General features: G+C 40.8%; 2 long non-coding RNA genes across 3 annotated transcripts in view; one reads left to right on the forward strand and one right to left on the reverse strand.

Annotated features, from left to right (window-relative positions):
• The window catches only part of LOC148056696 (uncharacterized), a 40,986-nt gene extending 34,538 nt beyond the window's left edge, over window positions 1-6,448 (forward strand). Inside the window, exons 4-5 of the long non-coding RNA XR_015702448.1 lie at window positions 3,254-3,370; window positions 6,204-6,448. This is a non-coding gene — a long non-coding RNA (uncharacterized LOC148056696). The remainder of the gene's footprint in view (window positions 1-3,253; window positions 3,371-6,203) is intronic.
• The window catches only part of LOC148056697 (uncharacterized), a 48,328-nt gene continuing 31,469 nt past the window's right edge, over window positions 4,298-21,156 (reverse strand). For both annotated transcript variants that reach the window (XR_015702450.1, XR_015702449.1), the window contains exon 4: window positions 4,298-5,029. This is a non-coding gene — a long non-coding RNA (uncharacterized LOC148056697). The remainder of the gene's footprint in view (window positions 5,030-21,156) is intronic.

Consider the following 21,156-nt stretch of genomic DNA (forward strand, 5'->3'; position numbering starts at 1 on the left):
AACTAGGAGAATTTGGAGACAGTGCTTTAAAAAGTGTAGCCATCACTTTTTAGATTAGCTCATATAAAAATGTAAAAAAAGCACAGAGCAAACAATAAAGTGGGAATGAAAGTCAATTTTTCTTCTTGATCCTCCGCTAAGGAGCAAATCAGGGCAGAGCTTCATGACACTCATCCAGATTATGCTCTCTATTGATCTGGTTTTGCACCACTACCACTTGGACTTCCTGCAGATCACTCTGGATTAACGTTATACATTGATATTTGTACTGAGATCACCCTATGGCCTTCTGTATTCACTCTACTGTGTTTCCCATTCATAGTTTTAAGTTCATTCCTTCTCTTGAATATGAGCTGAAAACATGCTGGAATGTGAATTCCACATTTGGAAGTGAACTGAAGCAAGTTATAAATCCAAATCCCGCTGACATTGAAGTTCTGCCCTGGTAGCTGTTCTCGGTTAGCCCCCATTTGGTATGTGAGTAAATCAGATTTAGAATAATTTTAATCATCTGGATGACTGATTTAAACCCAGTGAAGACTCTAAAAGGCTTCCAATGAAAGCTGAATCTTGCCCTGGGGCATTGCAGCAGCCTAATAAACCTGGAGGAAAAACATAGTGAGGAGCAACATGAGCGATTACCAGGAGATTCATTCTGGCTATTAGCATCACTCAAAAAGCTGAGGAACAGGTGATATCTGATGTTACCAGTGCAGTAAAGGTGTGCACATGGAAAGTTGCCTCCCTCTGAAGTATCAGTGGGAGCTGCACACTCCACTTGCTCTGCATAGGAATATCTGGCATTTTTGACTGTATTTTCAAAGACTGTCAATTGAGTTCACAGTAGCTCTCTCTCCTGTGCCGTATCAGCCTTGTTGAATTGTGGATGCAAGGGTCAGCCTCCTCTTCACAGGCTAGCTGAGGGTAAGGTCTTCACTGCATGGTTTGTGAGACATCTGCTTTTCCTAAACCAGGGGCACACACTTGAACAGCCAGTTCAGGGAGGGAAGTGGGGACTCCACAAGTTCACTGCTGAGCTCTGTGCAGCACTGTGCCTAACAAAGCCTGCCATGAAGTTTATGGCATCTTTTGACACTTGTTATCTAATGAAAAGACTATTATCCTCCTAAGGGGAAAATCACCATGTGCTTTTCTTTAAATTCAATCCAAACATATACTTTTTAAATAGAAACACTTTGGTGTTTCGTGTCAGGGTCCTTTAGCATAAGCAGCTGCCCAGGCAAGCCATACATGAGCAGCATAATTTGAGCTGTCATTTCCCTGCAGTAAATGCTTTCCTTTATCTCTAGGAGCTGAGTGATAGAAATCAGGATATGTAAATTTGGGCAATGGATCTTAATTACGAGCAGCAGGTGTCTGTGCAAGAGTGCTCAGGTGAGGGGGGGGTAGTACAGCTACTGTGACTTGCTTGTTGTTGGTGTACAAAGAGAGGGTTACAAAGCTCCAATTAATTATCCACATTAATGAGCTCAGTGATGCAAGTGAAAGGAGAGTGCCTTGTTTGCTGCTCCACTTTAGTCGTCTCAGCAGACAGTGGTTTCAAAACCAGTTATGCAGCTCAGCTTCTGAAGAGCACCAACAGTCAGCAGTAAGGATTAAATTACCATGATAAACCCTGAGAAATCAATTTTGGGAGTATAGACTATGATGAATAATCATGTTGGAGAAATTAATTGTCTGAGGAACGTTTCTTTAAGATGTCTTGACCAGAGGAGCATCTTCCTAGTGTGTTTGTAAATATGACTGTCTTTGGGGAGACAGCACTCTTTACCTTTTACTGATTTAAAAATAAGTAATTATTAGGCTTTTTTTTTTTTTTTTTTCAACACACCACTAATCACACTGAAACCATTAAGGTCAGGTGAGCTGGGGGACATAATTCATGCCTAATGTAACATGTAGATTACTGTTGGACTGTAGTGTCTCTGTCTTGTGTCTGGACAGGCACAGGTAAGGGAAGACAGATGGGAATGGTGCCTCCACACCAGGGGCAGCCCACACTTTCTTCAGTCTGACCCCTAATCTGAGTGGCTAATTTAGTTTCTATGCCCATTCAATCATGGCTTTTCTACCAAGGGTGTTAATATTTTATTATTTATTGAAAAATGAAGCATTATTGACCTTTTTTGATGAAGTTACTGGTCTGCTTTGTAAGCAGATACACAAAGGTAAAGTAATACATTGTGGTTTGGGCTGATTTAAGGTCTTGCAGCTGTGTGAAAGAGTGGGACTCTGTCCCTGGTTGTGTGATGCTGTCCTTGTGCTGGCTCTGACATACGTGAGTCTCTGTACTGAGTCAGTTCAGCTTGCTGACCAACAGAAAGCTAGCCCAGAAAAAACAGCAGACGGCTGAGGTCTTCCTTCCTCATCCCTTGGTGTTAGACCATCCCTTTTTCCCCTACCAGAGACATCATAATTCTCTTTTAAGTAGGGCAGTTCAAGTAGTAATAGACAGGAGCTCCCTATGTAGACAGTAGGGACCAGTCTGTCCCCTGGACAATATACTTTAATCAAGTGGTTTTTCCCTTGCAACTTGCTTCCTGTTCCCTGCACTGATGGGTTGAGACTTTGAGCCATTCCAGGGATAACCCAATTTTGTAATTATATAACTCCTGGCTTGTAGCAGATTGCTGTTTGCAGCTCTTCAGTCAGTCATCTTCCCAACGGTTTGGTTTTTTTCTTCTTTTTTTCCCCTCCAACTGTGGCAATATCTAAGCAGACATATGGGCCCTCATTATGCATTGTCCTACACCTTGTGTGGCCACTGAGCTTGGTGAAAAGTGGGTGTTAAGCAGCATCATTCTTATGTGGCAGTGTTTTACACCTCCTTGGTAAATGATTACATGAGGTCCAGAGGAATAAACTGTCAGCCCCAATACCCCATAGTGCAGTTTTGCTATAAATTTGGGGCACTGTAGTTCGAAGAAACCAAAGCCTTTCCTCCCTTGAAAAACAAAATTAAAACCAAAAGAAACAAAATCTGCAACAAATGTAATTGTGTGAAGGGAGGGCATTTGGCCAGGTTATAGCAGAATAACTAAATGGATGACCTCACATGTCAAACAGTATATATAGGCAAATAATTATTAAACAAAACCACTTTGCTTCTCTAGCTTTACTGCTTCTTGCAAAGCAATAGTTCCCAATTTGTTTTTCAGTAGAAAACTTGAGGATACAGTTGCAAGTTGAAAATGGTAACATCCTATCCATTTGTAAATCTTTCCACAACCAGGAGTATTTCTGAGTAAGAACTGAAGCATCTCTACTTGTTTAGAGGAAATCTTGTTACACAATGCAGGACAAACCAGTCAAGCCACTTTAAACAGGATAAATGAACGAAGTCTTCAAGGTAGGATCAGCTGTTTATTTGTCTCCTTGTTTCCCACACAAATATATTCTGTGTTTAAAATTTATAAAGCTGTGCAAGCCCTTCTCACGCTGTTCTCAGTAAAATATTGCTTGCCGCATCTCTCTGAGGGGCTACTGACAAATAGGCTCTTGTTGTCTAACTTTCTCTCTGCTGAGGTTAATGATTAAGTGGTTCAGAAGGTTAATTCCTGGAGATAGTGTTGTCTTTGGCTTGAACAGATGTTGGTAGTGCTTTAATGTGGTTATCAAACTCTGCTGCCCTTCATTCTTTGCTCTGTGCAGTCCTGGGTATTGTTCACCAATGCATTCCAGGCCCACTCTATGGAGATCCAGCAGAGCTGAACATACCATCGCATTACCACTGCAGAGCATCAGCTTTCCTGAGGTCACACTGGATAATGCCAATATATAGCACATAAACTGATAACGACAGTCTTGATCTTTAAAAGATCTGTAAATATTTGTATATGCATAAAGATACAGAATACCTTTTGAGGCTCTCATTGAACTATCAACTATCTGTAAAGCCACTCACAGTCTTTATATCATCAAATCTCTCAATAGCCCCTATAGAGCAGTGCATCACTGTGTAAACCCTGCTCTTCCTCCCCTCAGCGTCTCATATCTTGTTAGATGATATGAATCTCAAGGGTATCTGAAGTAATCTGTTGTGTAATCAGTACCGCTAACAGCCTGTTAAAACACTGGGGGTTGGACCAATATTTACAGCACTTGAAGCTATGTCATTATGGGAGCTGCTGGATACCTGCAGAAGTCATTTATTCCTACATCCACTGTGTCATAACCATCCATCAGTATCCTGTGTTAGGTGGTAGGAAGAGCAGTGTCAGGAATGCATTTACCAGGCAGCCTTGCAAACACCTCCTGCCCTCTTCCTACACACTGCTCTAGACCTGCTAGCAGAAAAGCTGTTGGCATTAAAAGCATCTAACTTAATTCTCTCTGCATATGAAAATCTCATAATTTTAATTATTGCATTGAATTTCTTATGTGTTTTTTAGCATCACTAGCTCACAAATTGTATCCAAATTCAATACAGTATAAAGCACTGTGTTTTAATTTGGGGAAGAATTACTGTTAACTTATAGGAGTTAAGTGGCTTATGAAATCAGGGCATTTTCCATGAACCTTGTGTTTCTACAATGTGGAGATTTTTTTAAAAACAATTCAAAATTGCAGAGAGAAGCTGGGTCCTGTGACCAAAATACACACTGGTATTTTAAATAATAGGATGCAAAAAAGAATACAAACTTTATAAATTCTATAAGCAGTCCTTGAAAGAGTTGATTTTAAGCCAGCCTTATGGTGGGATTCATTATTTTTGAATGTCAGTACTGACAATGCCATAAGTGAATCATCATCTTGGACTTTACCTATTCGTTCATTAGTTATTATTTGTGAAACCATAAAAGGAGAGGAATTGTTGCTTTTTGCTTTTCTTTCATTATGAGTTGAGATTGAACTTGAAGCTGATGATACCTGTGTCTGTACCCAGCAACGCTGTGTGAGAAGCTCTTCCCTTGTGATGTTGTGCACTCCTGACTCCCCGATGGTCACCAATGCTGAGTGGCACCATGCCCTGTTTTTAGGTTCCCCGGTGCAGTCCGCAGTTTTAAGCCTGCTGGAAAACATTGGTGTCACTGCATATGATCACAGGCAATGTCTTATGGCCACAACCTTTAACACAAATGCAATACCTGGGTTTAACTGGTCCTCATCCTGACAGATTTCAAACATAATTGTGCCCAGAGAGTGTTCTGGATAAGGGTCATCTTCAGTGCTTCAACTGAATCTGTGCCATGGGGCAGCAAGGAATGAAAACTCCCAGGACCAGAAAAAGAGAAAGAACGAATTATCACAGTAATGGGGATGCTTCTTTGGGTCCCTATGCCCCATGACTCTTCACAAGCAGTTCATTTGGGTTTGTGTCAGATTGTCTTTCAGCTGAAGTAGCCTTTGCTCTCCCTTATCTTTACCCACGGTGTCTCTTTAAAAAAAAAATTTGTACCCCAATTCAGTTGTAATCTTCAGGAAGTTCTTTTAATCTCTTTGCATAAAGCTATTTTTTAATTATTATTATTATTTCTTTGCACTGGATTTAGGTTGGATCCCACTTTCTTAAAGAGAACTGGGCATGGTTATATCTGCTGAGGTCACAGTGGTGTCCTGCCCTACAGCCAGCAAACAACCCTTCCCAGCTGGCTCCTGGGCTCACCTTCGTCTCTTTTTGCAGCTGCATCACTTCAGTCGATCTTTGTTGGCCCGTGATTGATTTGAAACTCCCTCCCACCCTGTCTTTCCCTTTCTCTGTCACTTCCAACTGATGAACTTGCCATCTCTGCTTTTGCTCCTTACTTAAGGCTCATTATATTTGCTGTTAGTGCTGTGAAAGACACAGCTCAGCTTTAAAGGCCCAGTGTGGAGAGGGATGGAGGGCATTCACAGGTCTGAGGAGTTTCCAGTCTCAGGCATAAGTCAGAGCGGGCAAAAAGCAGCAAACATAAGTCTGGGTAAGTTGGTTAGTCAGACTTCACTGGGCAAAGTCTTTCCAAAGTGCTCCTCCTCTTCACCCTGCTCAAGCTGGAGATGTGATTCCCGTAGATTTCCATGATAACATAGTTAAAAAGCTTCTTTCCCTGTTGATAACTTACATTTAGCCAACAATCTCAGTTAGGTCTCTATGCTGCTTGTATATGTATTCAAACCAGACACTTGCATGTATATGTTTGATATAAAATCTCTAGTGATTTTGTCAAATCCTGGTTGAATATACCCCAAATATTTCTCTGCAGAACCATACGTACCGAAACATGAGATAGCTAGAAGGATGGCACCAGCAAACCCGTGTACTGAAGGATAAGAAAACAGTTCATGCAAGACAAGGTAGCCTCCGTGCTTGCTTTCCTGCTGCATGTACAGCAGAGGGAGCACAAGGTAACTGGCAAGTTGTCTGAGCCCAGCACTGTAGGGGTAACTTCGGGGCAGTGCTGCTTGTGACGAAGATTAGGAAGAGGAAAGGGGATGGACAATAGCTAAAAATCAGAAAATAATACACTTTTTATGTGCTTTTAAAACACGCCGAACACCTGGAGAGAAATACAGGTTATCCAGATAGAGCTGACTGCAGTACAATAAAGAGAATCGTTGTGTTTCAAACTTACAGAAAATTGCTGTACTACAGAATCTAATCCCCTCCAAACTATCCCTACCTATCTGCATGGGTCTGTTCTCATTAGTAATGCATTAGAAATTATTCTGACACTGTCCAAATGGTGTTTTGAGCATAAGTAGGAATATGCTGCAGTGAACGGACTTTAATTTCTCTAGGGCTGTATTTCTTCTGGTGAGCTGTTGTGCACTTATGTGTGTGCATTGCACCAGGATATTAACTAACATTGCTAGATCTCTGCATGTAATAGCAGGGACTCCAGAGGCTGGGAATGTTTTGATTTGCATGTGTATGAATTTCAAATTGCTAGTGGTATTCCTGTGATGTATCTGTTGTAACTGGTGTTTGCAACATCTGAAAGCAGATGAAGGCCATAATGAGCATGATTACCTCCAAGGATGCCTGGCTTTCCACTGATCCTTCAGGAGGTGAGTGCTGAGCAGAGATTCAGTGCAGACTTGCAGAAAAGCAACCCCGTGTCCCTGCTGCTGTTTTCCACTTCTTCTCTGGCTTCGGTGCTTGTAAGCCACATCATCAACTGAGGCTGGCTGAAAAGGAGCCCAGCAAAAATAAAAAAATGATCCTCTTTCAGCTGGATAAATTTCACAGCTTGGTTCATCACAGAACTGCACCGATGCCTCTGCTGTCATGGCATAGGCACATACATGAAGGGAGAGGCGGATGTGGCTGTTGGCCCAGGGCTTGCTGTGCATTTAAACTAGTGCTACGTGCCTTTTACACAGTTGGTGCTGAGGAGACCTTGTTCTGACTTAGAATTTATGCTAAAAAAATGTTATCCTCCCTGGAAATACAAAGTCCACGTTCAGCAGTTTCCCACAGTGGGAGAGAAATATAATTTAGAAAGAAATATTTTTGTTTCGAAATCTTCCAAAGAAAATTGAGCCCAGACCTCCACCTCACAGGGATGGGGGATGTGACTGCTTAGCCAGAGCTGCAGGACCGAGGCCAGACCTCTTGCACCACGGGAGCCTGGAAAACCTGGGAGGAGAGTTAATTAACCATCTAGCACAGAGGAATGATCTTGGTGCTGAAAAAACAAAGCTACTAAATAAAGGGAGCTGGTCAAGAGGAATTAGGGAATTAGCCTTGTCAGTGAAGCAGAGCCGGCAGCTTTGCAGTGGAAAAGCATTGCAGTCTGAGAGAGGCGCAAGGAGGAAAGGGCTTTCTCGAGGTCCTTGTTAAGAGGCAGTGGAGTTTGGCGAAGGTGCTCTAGGAGGTGGGACACACTGCCAATGTCCTGCTGGGTGCCAGAGATGATAGGAAGCAGTGACAATGAGTTAAGGGCTTGCCATATATTAATGAAGAAATTCAAGTCATATTATTAAAGAATTGTACAAAAGTTGGTGAAAAGGAAAAAGGTGAAGTATACTAAAGCAATCTGGTGGAGTTTCAGAATGGAGAAAAATAATTTTTCTTTAGTTGAAGTGCTGTAATGGAGCAGAAAGTTTGAAAGATGAAGTTTTTCATGACTCTCAAGGAGGGAGAAAAGTCCAGATTCCTTTATTTTTTCCTTGGTTGCAGGTGTGAATTTTCAAAGTCACCTAAGACAGTGGGGTATACAGATTACATTAAGATTAATAAACAACTAAATACTCCCTGGCATCATCAGGTCCCTTTGGAAAGCTTCTCCGCCTGCAGAATTTGTGTGTTGTATCTCTACTTGCCTATAATGAGCTATTTACCAATGTGTGTGTCACCTAGGCATACCAATATTTGAGGCTGCTGTTATGAACATCTATTCCACATGGGCATGGGTAGCAGTTAAGCAGCTGAATTGTATGTTTAGGGAAGTCAGTCTGTGTAGGATGAGTACGAATAAAACATGGATTTGAAAAATGTGAAATTATTTTCTGCTACAGAACACAGGAGCCCTCAGTTCCTGTGAAAGTCCTTTTCAGATCACCGTTCTTTGTGATATCCAAGAGTGAGATCAGAGTGAGGCCCCCGTTATTTAAATGCCTGCTGCTCTCTAGAGGATAAAAATATTTGTGGTGCAAGATCATTTCATGAATCCTCTTTGTCCATGTGCCTGGGTGCAGTATTTTTGCACTTTGAAACAATGAAAGTTCACAACAGAAATGTTCAATTAACTGTTAAACACTCTCATCAATTCAGGGATCATTTCCAAATCTGATGGATGAGTTCAAAATATTCAATTCATTCTAACCATCAGGCGGAAAAACAGTCGAACTCCTGAGGAGAAAAGAGCAGATAAATGCTGAAATGAACTTGCATATTTTTAAGAGGTATGGTGCACTGGAGACATTGAGTTATGAACATGAAAACTTCCCAAGTGTGTACTGTAAGCGGAATAATAATGGGCAATGTCTTAAACTAAGTGTTTTCTTTCTCTGACTTCATTTTGATCCAAGTTTAAAAGGCATGGCATTTGTGTTTGTGTACACATGGAGAGAGCCTCATACCATGCACAATTTAATTATTTCCCATAACAGTAAATTAAAAAGGAAAATACTATTTAAAAAAAAAAAGTTAAAAAGTATGCAAGTATTAAAGTCCAAGAGGAAAAACTGAAAGAGGGCTTCATGAATTCTTGGCTAAGTGAGTAATTTTTAGAACTCTCAAAAATAATGCCATTTTTAAGTTAGTTTATTTAGATAGTTAGGATATATTTTGGATTTTTAATCAGTTCTGTTTCTCGCAGATGCATACAATGGATTCATCTTGCAGAAACTTTTGAAAGAGTTTTGAATCAATGCCATTTGTAAGCCACTAAAAAGTGAGTAGAAACACATGCAATTTCCTGTTTTAAGTGTGATTCTGTTTTGTATCAGCAGTGCTCTTAAATCCTCAGATTCTATATTTTATTAAAAATAGATTATGTAACATGAAAAAACCATTGTGGAGTATATTTTACTGACTCCTGTTACGCTTTCCTGTAATTCTGCATTATGTATTAACAGACTCAATTATACTTCCAGTAGATTTTTAGACTCTGGTTCCATTGGCTTCCATTCAAAACTGCATTTTGAATATGATGAACTATGAATTATTAAAAAACAAACAAACAACAAAGCCAACAGTAGGTGCACTGATAGCAATGAAACAGTCCTATTGCCTGAGAATATCCATACCGTTACTTTTCAGAATATCCAGAGTTTCCATAGCTGAACTATTTCCATTGTTATGGAGTGATGTGATACACGGGGTAAGTGATTTACTCAAGACAGAATAGAGATCAGTATGTTTGCTTAAACAATCATTTTAATAGTAATAATTTTAATACAAAAATGTGTCACAGTTGCTGAATGGATTCCCATGAGGACAGTGTCCATACTGTGCTTGGGGTTATATAGAAAAGGTCAGAAACTTGGAAGAAAAGAAGGAGTTATTCTTCCCATTTTGTGGGTGGAGAATCCTATCATTAAGATTTCAAGTGACATATCTGGGTTGACTCAGGGAGCTGGTAAAGGAACTATGAACTGCGCCCAAATTTAGTAGGTCTCAAGGTGCAGTTCCATAATGCAACTGAGCTACTAAAACTGTAGCTCCTACTGTAAAGGGGGATCTTATTTCCTCTCACCCACTGCCTTCTGCCAATGCTGGTGCTTGTCTGACCATTCATTGAGCCAGTTCAGGAAGTCCAACAACCAAAAAACCTAACTTTCCCCCACTCCTGGGAGTGGGAGAAAGGAGAAGAGGAACACCACTGGATTTTCCTCACTTTCTCTTGCTGTGTCTTTTTGAGTTACTGCAAAGATCTGATAATGTTGTGTGAGCCTGTATCAACACTGTAATCCCAGGGCAGCAGAGGTTTGAGCATTGAAAAGGGATCCTGCCCTCCTTTCCACCACCACTACTCTCCTTGTTCTGGTCTGTTAGGGCATGGCACTCTTCCAGTGTGGTTGCTTGGATTTCACCATTAGATCAGTATAACATATCAACAGTGAAACGCAGACTGGGTTTCTCCTTACCAGCTAGGTACTGTAAAATAAGTAAATTGTGGGTACATGGAAGTAACTGAAGTTGGCAGAAAATGTCATTTGTGTGGTATATATGTATCACTTCCCATCACTTGACAACTCTATAAAATAACAAACTTCACTAGCTGACCCAAATGTAAGTACTAAAAGTAAATACATCAGCACTTTGCTTGGTCTTCACAGAATGAAAATCTTCTGTTATTTACAGAGCCTGATTTTTCCATTTCCCTTCATACACTAGCCTTTCTTTACTGGCCCACTTATTAGTAACACTTACTTTTGGGAGATTGTAATGTTGCTGAAAGCACACAAAATACAATTCCTCTAGCCATTAATCCTTGTCTTGATGCTACCTCCACAGTACAATGCCTCTCTCTTTTACTCCTGGCTTTTTTTCTTTCTTTTTTTCTTTCTTTTTTTTATCCCCTCTGTTTACCCCAATGTGGCCACTCCACGAGGTAATTCCTTTTGTGGCAAGCTTGCTGCAGACTAACTCCTATTTATACTGGCTGCAATTTTCAATTAAAGACAAGAACTTAACTTTAGTGGAGGGTCCTATAGAAGCCTCAGAGTCCAGCATTTGGGACTTAGATTTGCTTTCCCAGCTTGAGACTTTGAAGTTGGGAAGCATGAGAGAGTGCCTGGATGAGGTGGTAAAGTGTCTTTCAGATAAGAGCTTTAAAGCAGAAAACATGTTAACCCAAAGGCTCTGAGGTTAGGGAAAAACAAAAGGTAGGAAAACAAATCTCATGCAGAAATGATGTATAGGCCTGCTACCCAGAAACATGATTTAAGGCAAACAAATTGCTGAATTACCCTTCGTACAGTATAATAATGTCAGCGACATAAAAACTGGACTTCTTTTAAAGAATCTCTCTAAGGTGTCCCGTATAAACCAATTAGGCTTTAAGCAGAAGACTGTGAAATGCCACTTAACATGCTGGTTTTAAGCTTATAAAAAACAACTGTAATGAGAAGGAACTGTAAGCTTTTTGTTTTGCTAAATAAGCAAGCCAGAAGAGAAATTATAATCAGGCAATGAGAAGAATTTCAGTGTATAAAAACAATTCCCCTTACACTTTCTCATTGAACTCTATGTATATTGGAATAGTTTATTAGACTGCAAGTTAATTTTTTATTTAAAAAATGGCATGTATACATGTGCCATTGATTTTGGCTGTACCCATCACACTATGTTGTAAAAAAATCAGCCAAGGTTTTCTGGCTACATTACATGCAGTAACATGGGTCTTACAGTGGGCAGGAAACAACCCTGAGTATTTTTGATCCTGCCAGCCCTCCCTATTACAGATATGCCCAGACATAGAACAGCCATATCTAAACCAATATTTTTTCAATTTTTCTGTCAGCTGATCAAACTTAAAAAACCCTACATGTTGTCTGCTAATAATTAAATCATGTACTAACCAGTGGATAAAAATATTAGTAGTACACAAATGCAATGTTCTATCTGTTTAATAATTTTTACCATTAATTTGAAGCAACCAAGAAAAACGGGGTCTGAAAAGACTTAAATCTGAATTAGCTTAACTACTTGTGACAAGTTTACACATGAGAGACATCGAGACTGTGTGTACTACTTGCTACTTTAGGTTTCCTCCTGGCTTTCTGTTTGAAAGATTCCAGCCAAAGTTAAATCAACCCACCCTTTGCTGATTTCCAACATTAGACATATCCCAAACTTTTTTTTTTTTTAACCTTGCTTTCAGACTGACTTTCTCCCAATTGAAATTCAGTCCCTGAATGGTTGGTTTTTTCCTTGCTTCTAAACGTTGATAAAAAAGGGTTTTCTTCACTACTTCAATTTGATGTGACAGGGCCCTGACATGAATAATGGACGTGTTTCTTTCACAGGCAAATCAACTTAATTTAGCATGCTTTTATACTTTCAATAGCAAAGCCACAAGCCTGTAAATTCCATGAGATCCTTTAGGTTTGCAGAAATCTTTAGAATTAGCAGAAAACGTATAAAGTAAACAGCACTTATTTTGTCAAAATACTTGAATAACTTTTATGCAGGAGTTAGAGATGAATATATCACTTCCTAATCAGATTGTGATTTACATGCAGTTGAGGATGGGCTGCCCAGGCTCAGCCTGCTTTTTTGCTAAGGGAGGAAAGAGGGATAGGAGGAATAAATCATTACAAATATTAAATAGAACTAAAATCCCAAACTCTCTTCCAAAGCTGAGTGAGAGAAGTGTAATTAGAAGAAGAGGTTTATGCAACAGAGACTACATTAGGAGAACCCCATTCTGTGCCTATCTCCCTGGACAATCGCACTCGGAGGAGTTGCTGCTTTGTACAGGGCCCTGCTGCCCAAGCAATGAGGAGAGAAACAGAATATTATTTACTATCTACACAGGAGGGTGAGTGACCAAAACAATCCACCAGCTTTAGAAAATAACCTGTGTATGTGCAGCCATGTGAACGGAGAGGTATTGTTTTAGAGAGGTCAAACTTAGTGCCCTGTCTAACTATGATGTCATTGTTTTCAGGGTAGCAGCTCCATCTCTGTCTACCCAGTGCTGGAAAAGGTGCATTAATGAGATGCTGTAAGATTTGCTTTATGTTGAACAAGCAGCAAAACTCCTCTTTGGAGCTTCAGAGAGCAACTTTGAGTTCCTCCTTGGTTGTGTGGTTTCAGGATGTACCAGAACAGACTGGTACCTCCCTTTTGACCTACCATAAATCTCATATGAAGCCAACAACTGCAAGGGTGAGCTCTGCTCTTTTCTCCCACAGAACCCCAAGGAGAGGAAATTAGGGTAACTAACTTTCTCAGCTTGCCCTTTTCACCATTAGGACTCATCTCCCAGGACTGCTGCTGGTAGAAAGCAGCCTGGTAACACTATGAAAGGAAAATAGAGGTTAATTCTGTTGTCATTACTTATTATCGTAATGTCAAGCAGCTGTAACAGCTCTTTCATTAAAACATCCTGATAGTGTTGATAATGTATCATCAGTGAATAGTAAATAGGTTAGTTTAAGGGGTACAAACTCCATTGGTAAAAATCATTCTGTTTGTGTAACAAACTGTTAAAAAAAATCCTTCCCTTTCTTTGTAGTATTAAATAAATAAAATAGAAGCTAGTTTAAAAAAGAATCTTCTCAAATGAAATGCTACTTGACTCTAAGCTATCAGCCTGGGTAGGAGAAAAACAGCCCATACAGATGCTCTGCTGCATTCAGCCTTGCTTCGCTAGATGAAATCAAGTTCCGTGGCTAACGGGATCCCACATACCTCCAGGTCTGTCTGTAATAAGTAGTTAATCAGCCAATTAGGGGAACCAACAATTACAAATTAGGAAGAAGAGAAAAAGGAAAGAAGAAGAGGGAATGAGTCAAGGTAGGCTGTAATCCCTTTGAAAAGGTTTCTAACATTAACTCCTAAAGAATTACATTCTACCATACCTTGACTGATTTGTTTCCCCCCTTACTCCCCCTTCCCCTTTTCCTACTCGTTGGGTCAGTTAATTGGCTGATTAACTAGCAATTACCTCTGGGACCAGCTCTACATAGGGTCTCTTTTAATCTAGAATTTTATTGACAAAGGCACCAGAGCAAATTCATCTCTGGTGTAAGCTTGTTGGAGTGAATGGGCTGACACCCAGGACAAAGTTGATCCATTGTATCACAGGCACTGTGTTTTTAAAGCATTTGATTAACTCGGGACTTTTAAAATTACATTCCTTTTCTGCAAAATCTGTTCATTTTGGTTAGAAGAGGGAACAAGAGCTTGCGAGGGAAGTCTGTCAGATGGCCGATAACTGTCTGGAGGAGCAATATCCTCCAGCCCCTGTGTCTGTGTAATGATATAACAGCTAAACAGGGTGACACCTCCATTATCTCTCAGGATGGCACTATTGCAGTCTTGCTGGCATGGACTTTTTACTTAGCATTGTCCACAATGATTAATTGGCCTAAATTCTAATTCTCATCCAAGCAGCAGCCCTGGAGGGTAGGGGATGTCTCTTATCCTTGGCCACTAAGCCCAGTATGTACAGTTGACTTCCCCAGCTAAGGTGTGCCTGACAGTAACTGGTGACCCAGTATAGTGCAGCTCAGCTGCACCTGGTCCCCTCCCAGTCCCTGTTTGGGCCATCTTTTACATGACTTTCCCTTAACTTGTTCCTGGCACTCCTGCTGGCTTCCTGCTGCCCTATGAAGGGTATTTTGTGCTGTGGGAATAAAACCTAGTGCATTTACTGCGGTGTTCTAAGCACCAGAAAACTTAAATAAGACTCTCCATATAGAAATCCTTCATTCTTGCATATGCCTGAATGGTGGAGGGACTGACTCTGCTCCTGCTGTTTCCTCAGGCTGCTCTGCTGAGGAAGGAAACGCTAAAGGGGAAGGACCTTACAGACGGTTACCAGGCAGTAGGGAAAGCATGATACAAGAGGGGAAGGAGATCCTGTTTTGGGAGAACTCAGACCAAAGAGCCAACTAGGAACACTGGAGCCAAAAGGCAGAGGATCAGATTATTGAGGGGTCTGGCAAATTCCCTAGAACACTGGGACCTGGCAGGAACACATCCCTCCGGGCATGAAAGGGGCTCTGTATTTTAGAGTTTCAAACAGTAAGGAAGAGAACAACTTAAAGACAAGTAATATGGTTTATCTATGTGGGTGGGGAATGGGAAAAACAATGTATTTTTCCCATAATATGCAAGGACATAAAATCCTGCTGCCGGGTGTTATTTTCTAGGCAGGCAGACGGAGCAGTAACAGTTTTAGCAGCAGATCTGTAGCTGCCATCCCATTTGTGGTGCTACAAATGCTGCAAGAAACAGTGCAGGTGGGGCAAAGTAGTTTTTCAAATTTAGAGACAAAAGCCAGAGTCACTAGTCATAAAAATGACAGTGGATATTTTACAGAGGTGGAGGGACAGAAGTGGGAGATATGATTGCATCCCGCCCATCTGCAGCTATGCAGCTGTCCAGAATCAGTGTGCAGTGTGCATCGTCCGTAGCTAGCTCTGCCAGCTGGAGATGTCTCCGTTTCTACCTGGAGGTCATCTCTGCATGGGAGTCCACTCTCAGTCCTGTGGTGAGGGCATAATGTGAGTGTTTTCTTGCTTCAGACAAAAAGTTACGTTTTCCAGGCTAACCCAAGCTATCTTGTTAAAAATATTTACACTAAGCCATCCGGGTTTTGCCTGGAGCAGTCTGAGGGCACTCAGAGAAGCCATCCCACAAATGAAGCAGGCAGCTGGACAGTGGTGACCTCTGGACTGTGGCAACAGCTGCCTGTGGAGTGGACATCTGCCTGTATCTTCAAGGGCTACAAAAAGGACAGGGCGTGGTAGCTGCTTCTGTGCAGCATAAGTATGGGTAAAATTTCCAGGGGATGTTACTAATGACTAGGATTTCACCTTTCTAGCCAAATCAGCATGGCCCTTTCATAGAGAATGAGCTCAGAAAGGACTATCATCTTTCACAGACTGAAGTGTGTCTGTGGTAGAAATGCCACCAGAGAGAGCTATGCCTCAGAGCTGGTGAGTACGGCACTGCTGGATAAATGGTAGCTGTTCTGCTTCTGTACAAAACTATTCTGAGTAGGCATTTGGGCTATAAGTTTTACAAGTCCCTAAATAATGCTGGCATTTTTGAAAAAGCCTAGTCCTTTCTCTTTCAAACTTCTGCACTGCAGTATTCTTGAAATGAGAGGAGATTTGGGCTGGAAAAGCAAAGAAAAAGAGGGGAAGATCACTTCTTTTTTTCATAATGAAAACATGCAGTCTGGTCCAGGGAGTAGCTGAAAAAAATTAGTGGGAGAACAGTCTTCTCATAAAAAGAAGAATACTCTCCTTGCAAAAGAGAGTTGATTTTCTGAAAAAACTCTGTAATACTCATAGTGATAAGAAACTTGTAATACAATTACCAAGAACTGAGGGATGTGGGTATCAGAGGGAGATACTAGCTTTAAGTATCATTGGACTAAGTTCAATCCCACAAGATGTTTTTGAGCCTGAGGAAACATCTGATACTCGGTTTACATGTTTATTAGAGAATAATACATTTGCAATATCATAAAAATGGTAAAACATGTTCCTCAGATCTGGACAAAGCCAGTACAGACTTGTCACTTTGGTGGTGACAATTCTCGATTCCCTGGAACACAGTTTATCCTAAACCTAGCCATTTAACAGTGTTGTGAAAAGGCTTAGTGGAGAACTTACCCAGAAACCATGAGAATTACTAAAAAACATTCCTGTCTTTGGAGCTCTGAATAGTCCTTAATGCTAAAGAGTTTGGAAACTTCAGATTAAAGGCAGATATTTCTCAGATGCCAAGATTTACTATATACGGCATATGGGCCTGACACAGGAGGCCAGACAAAATGATCTTTATAATCGTTTTAAAGCAATGTATATTGGCCTTATAAATTAAGATCCTGGTTTACAGACAGAAGCAATAATACTATTACTGAGCACGAATGGAGAAAAGAAGTGCATGCAGTAAGAGAGTCAGGATTGAAGTAGTGTCTCTGATCCATTTCAACATATCCCAGGACCTGATAAAATTGACAGGTTTTCCTGTAGGCTAGAAAAGTGCTTTTCATCCTAAGCCTGTTGAGGTCTACAAGGAAAGAGGTGGTGCTCTGCTGGGCGATGCACTTAAACATTGCAAGTTTTCTGTCCTTGTAAAGGGAAGGAGGGAAACAGGGGTTTTGTATAAATTGCTTAGTAGAAGACAAATGAAGAAGGGACTGTTAGTCCTCTGTAACAAAGGACACCAGTTAGGGACTTTCCATATCTAGGAAAATGCTATGATGTTAGAAACATGTTAGAAGTGATAAATAAAAAGTTATTTATTACAGTTTTTGAAATTCTTCTTGTCATAAACTAGACAACTATAGTCATAATCATGGTGAAAAGGTGTGGTTAGTGTGTTTTTGAGGTTTGCTTTGGAAATAAGGATGTGGTTGCAGTATGTAAAACTAAAAGGAGAATTTTTGTTTATCCTATTCTAATTTTCTACTCATTAGATGTTTCTTAATGTTGTGCTGCTGCCTTCAATAGTCTCTTGTAAGACAGGGGAGAGGGAGGGGAGTCTTTAATGGGTTGTAGTCTCCTATACCTGCATGGTGTCAGCGGATAGGTGCTTGGGTGAAAGCGGCTTGTTTTCAACGGTGTGGAATGTCAGGTTCTCTTTCAGTTCTGGACCGGGATTCAGTCAGCTTTTGTTCACTGCTAAATATGGATTAGAGATGTAAAGAGCAACAGCTTAAACAGTCAGCCCATCATAACAGAAGTAAAAACATTACAAAACAGGACAATAGGAAAAGAACTGACTGCTTTTTAGTTAATCACTCAGTTCACCTTTTGGGCTGTGCACTGTGCCTCTGCCCTGTGCCCCTTCTTGCCAGGATGCTTTCACCTCCCACTGATGCCAAAGGTGACCACAATAGTACAAACGAGTTCAGAGTGATGATAAACTGTCACCTTTAAAAAAAATAAAAATACAAAAATCTAGTTCTCCTGTTTTCCTTCTCATGCCCCCATGCATCATTGTACAGGCTCTGAACAGACAAGCCCACTATTACAATGTTGTCAGGGCCCTGCTAGTTTTCTAGTTCAAATCCTTGTTCATGCTGTTTGCTAAGTACTTGTTCACTGTGACAGCTTTCAGCAAAACAGAACACACTGAATGCTTCTTTCCAAACAGCTCTGTCCTGCTGGGCTTCAAGTGAAACAAGCCCTTCAGACTCCATCATGTGAACTTTTCATAAGGAACAATCTCCTTTAGACAATTCCTTTCAGAGATACTATCCGTGAAACTGGGACTTGGGGATGAGGTGACATCACAGCCTTCTTCCTCTGGCCAGGGTCATGGCCACCAAAGTTGTATTTGTCAGGAGGCCTCCACATGGCATGGTGCATGATTTCCTTAATTACCTAATGTTTTCCCATTAAAAAAAAAAAAAACCTACAACAACTTTAATGTGTATTTTAATACATTTTCTGCTGAAAGAAAAGCAAATGCTTTTGTGCAGACAGTCAAATCCTGGGTTGTAAAAATCAGAGCTGATTACTGAAAACATAATTCATGTGCAGTTAAATCTTAAAGTCAGATGTGCCAGAGCTGGTGGAGCAAAACTGAGACAGAGCTTTGCTATTTCCCTTGTTGGCATCCATACCTTGTGCCATTCCCCTGTGGCTCACCTGCCTGTGCTCTTCTTCGTAGCAGTCATGCATAGAAACAAACAGGAGGTTTGATGAACAAGGCAAGGTGTATATGCTCTTACCACTGAGTTAGCAAGTAAATGGGGCAAAAAGGGCCGGGTTAGACAATCTGGGAGCATGCAAAATGCTGTGTGCACTTCAGTGGCAAGAACTTAGCCCCCTGGGTCTCCTCCCACCCCATTGCTGAGGAGAGACCTTAGAAAGGTACCACCACCTTTCCAGGAGGTGGAGGTCAAACTGATGATCCATGAAAGCTGTCCCAACTCAACTGACCACACTGCAAGCATCTGCCATGCATGGGCAGAGGAGAAATAGTAATGCGGTAAAAGCACAAGAGAAGCCGGCATGTGGAGAAAACTGATGGGAAAGAAAGGCTGCAGGTGTATGATTTGATACAGAAAATGGTCCTTCTGGTAGTGGTGTGTCCCATTGATATGGGAATAGAGCATTTATGTGGTTTTTTGCTTTTTACTATTCTTGATTTAGTAAGTTAATACACAAAAAAGATATCTCATCAGTGACTTGGTATTTTGTATTGATATTTCTTTTTTACTTTTATATTGTATTAAAGAACTGTTCTTCTGTACTGCTTTGCAAAAAAGAAGATAAACCCAAAATGCAGTAAGAAAGCATTGACCTTAAATAACTTAAACCAAAATGCCTGTTGGAAAACAAATGTAAAAAAATGTCTTTCAACCCCAAGTGATGTTTGGTCCTTCATGAAAACACGATAATAACGTGTTAGCTGCCTATTGGTGAAATTGGTTACTGAAAACATTTTGTTTAGCCACCTTCCATGATGAAATGTATCCCAATTATGAGCTCCAGAATGCATCTTTCCTTAGCACAGTTGTATACTATGTAGTTTTATAATAATGGATGTAAAGGTTACTAGTCCGAAGGGAAAGGAGTCTGATGTGCATGGGAATTATTCATAACAAGGGATTCTGAAATCCCAGCTTAAACTTTGCATTGTCACCAGGTTCCTGTGCCACAACCAGAATCATATGAAGTAGGTAACAGCTTTGGAGGGTACCTGCGTGGATCAAAACAGGAGCAGTGCGTTTGTGGTTTGACAAGGCAAATGAGCCAAACTAAGAGCTGTCTGTTGCCAGAAGGATCGTAGTCTTGCTGGTTGCCTTGCACTGCCACTGAGACTCATCTGAAACTAGCAAAACTCCTAGCCAGTCAAAAAATTATGGAATGATGCTCAGAAACACTACAGAACAAGATGTATTGGAGCACTATATTCATGACACTGAGCAAAGGTGGCACAGCAAAGGCGACCAAAGCAGACAGCAACCCGAGACAGCACAGGATTTGCACAGGCCCTCAGGTATCTCTGAAAGTTGTGAATCTCAGATGGTATTTCTTCCCTCTGTGCTTCTATAAATGTTAGTTTCCAAGCAAGGTTTTATTATCTGGCTGACAGAGTCATTCTGTGGGCCAGACAAAGTTAAAGGACAAGTGACATATGTGAAAATTTGGTCTGCGACATGTGTGCTTTTTGGAATATTTTCTGTACCATCTTTGGATGAAATTCATTGAATAGACTGAAAAATTTTGCTTTCTTAAGTCCAGAAGTAGCAATTTGGTTTTTCTATCTGACTTCTTATAGATTTTCATACATTTTCAGTTGGATCAGGGAATAATACTCTTCTGTGTGAATCCGGCCAATAATGCAGGATTTTGGAATACTTGCTGTGAAGAGGCCAGGATAACTAGCCTGAGACAATGACAGGAGGTGAATGTTACAAGATTCAGCAATGACATCTCTTTGGGAAAGCCCAGAGTGTAGGCTTATGGATTATGTGGATATGGGGACAGGCAAACCCTTACTATCCTATGGTATTTCCACGTTGTTCCTTTTATTTCCTTTCCTAAGTGAGCTGGACTGCTCCAGCTACTCTCTGTACTGGCATCATCCCTTCTCTCCCAACTCCAGTAGCGTAGATGAAGCACTTGCGTCAAGGACATGGAGGTTACTGTCCAGCATGTTGTCCCTGCTGACAACATATCGAAGAGCTCTGTCAGATGGAAATTCCAATAAAGGCATCACTAGAAGATTAGAAAAAATAGTAGATGACACAAAGGCAGGCATCTCGTGCACCACTTCCATTTTCTCTTCACCATCAAGGGGGTTCTGTTGGCTTGAACCACTTCAATGCCTCAAAGTTGAAGGAGTAATTGGGATAGTGGCAACTTCTTTTTAAGATCAGAGAGTTTAGCTCCACTACTCATAGCAGTAGCTTAACTAACCAGAGCAGCATCCTGGATCACCAGCAGTGGTCCAGGGCTCTTTTACCTGTGCAGAATGTGCAACACTAAAGTAGTAGGTTTTTCTTTTTATTCCACATGCTTCTAATGAGAAATATTCACTCAAAACTGCTAGAAGTTATGCAC

Source organism: Nipponia nippon, unplaced genomic scaffold (genome assembly GCF_047370975.1).
Source record: "Nipponia nippon isolate SJK-2023a ecotype South Korea unplaced genomic scaffold, ASM4737097v1 scaffold_12, whole genome shotgun sequence".
NCBI classification, from domain to species: Eukaryota; Metazoa; Chordata; class Aves; order Pelecaniformes; family Threskiornithidae; genus Nipponia; species Nipponia nippon.